This window comes from Etheostoma spectabile, chromosome 15 (assembly GCF_008692095.1).
Source record: "Etheostoma spectabile isolate EspeVRDwgs_2016 chromosome 15, UIUC_Espe_1.0, whole genome shotgun sequence".
Classification (NCBI taxonomy): Eukaryota; Metazoa; Chordata; class Actinopteri; order Perciformes; family Percidae; genus Etheostoma; species Etheostoma spectabile.
Genome location: NC_045747.1, coordinates 4,760,379 through 4,762,335, shown reverse-complemented (window position 1 = coordinate 4,762,335; position 1,957 = coordinate 4,760,379).

Below are 1,957 nucleotides of genomic sequence, written 5' to 3'. Positions count from 1 at the left end.
TACCTCGTTACCCTCTGTATTTAGTCTCGATGTTTCCGTTGTCAGATCGCTGCAGTGTATTTTTTTGTGTGCGTTTGGTGTTTGGGTTTTAGTCTCTGGTTCCTTTTGGTGTTTTCTGCTTTCTCTTTTGGACGTTTTTGGATTTTACTTACTTGGACTTAGTTTTTTCCATGTCGTTTGTTTTTGCATTTTGGATCGTTGTATTGGTTTGGACTCTTTTGTTAATAAAGCCTCGAATTTGACATTCTCCTGCCTGCCTGTTTATCTCTGCTTTTGGTTCCTCATATTCCCGGGAAGTATAACAGGTGCAAAGCTTTAATGATTTGAGATGTACTTATTAGGACAATGCAAATTAATCAACATTTCTGTAATTAAGGTGTTAACCAGTTGGTTAATTTTCAACTGTAGTCCTTGTTACCTAGAGCTCATGTCTAATGATGTATTGTAAATTAAACAAAACATATGTAATAAAGTTGTAGCTGAGTAAGATTAACAATGTTTTGTCAGTTAGTTTTGTGGATGGGCTACCCTGGGCTCTAAACAAAGAGTCCCTAAATTATAAATTTAGTTTTCCGTGATCACTTATAAGAGTTATAAACTGAACAATGATGGTTACTGGTAACTAAAATGTAATAGATTGTAATAGATAAAATAAATTCACACCAGCTACAAATGTGTACACGTTAAAACTATCAAAGCACTTTTTTTCTTCTTGCTCACCCAACTTCAGGTGTAATTTACACCAGCCCACAGCAAGCATAATACTATTTTCATGTATGAAAATATTTAGCTAATATTGTAAGCTGTAGTGGAGCAGGAGTATTATTCATTATTCTGTTTCATCCTGTCTGTCTTGTTCTGCTTTTCTGCTGATTTTGGCTCTGTCTAGAACCACGTGTTTCACTGCAGGCCAAAGACTGAACCTTGCCAGTCTTTGCCCCTTTTTCACATTACATAACTTTGTAAGTTTTGAAACTGACACAACAGTAATGTATGCAGCGACTCTCAGGCTTTGTCTGTCTGCCTGCAAGTTTCCGTATGTGAACCGCTGCGTTCACACACGCTTCTGAATGATGTTCAAATGAACATGACTCACATGTGCTGCTGCCTTTGTAACTGTTATTTAATGCAGTCTGTGCCTAAATTGCTGGCGTGCGACAAAAAATTGCTCAATTTTATAATGTGGATGCAATATGTTCAATAACAGTGGTAGTAATAATAATAATAATAATAAGGGTATATAATAGTGTGGATTGTCAGATGCTTATGAAACGAGTGCATATACTCAACCAATCCTGTGCTGGTGGCTGTGTTACTGACTATACTTCTGTGTGACCAGGATTAGTCTTGGTCAGTGCATTACACCTAAGGGTGAAGCTAGGAAAGCCAAGGGCCCAACTTGTCTCTAATAGGTTATGATAGTTGTTAATTGGGGTAATTATATGAAAGCAGGCTGTGCTGTGGTTGTATGCTAATTAGCTTTAATTGATTTTTAAATTGAGGGTCACCAGCGCCAATCTCATAATAAAGGACACACATGGCTGCGGGGGTTTAGTTAGAAGGACCTCCCAAGTTACCTTCACAAAACAATATGATGAACACAAGCCTTATAATAAAAAGTACAACACTCCTGACCTCTATTGGCTAAAATTGGACCTGTAGGGGAGTGATGTGGTTTGGTCTGCAGGAGGCACCCAAACACTGTAAGACAGGCCTGACCTTCACTGTATTCACTGATAATTTCAAATATTTTGCCATCATATAACACAGTCCAGGTTTACACAAGCTTGAATAGGCTTGATAAAGCACTGAGGAAAATATGAGAAGAAAGAAGGGGATGTTAGGAATTGGCAAATTGTCTTGTATGTCAAGGGTAAACTTTTGAATGCTGATTTTGTTTTACCTGTTGGCAAAAGAAAAATATCTGACCCACCCACAAACTTCACATCCAGGGTTA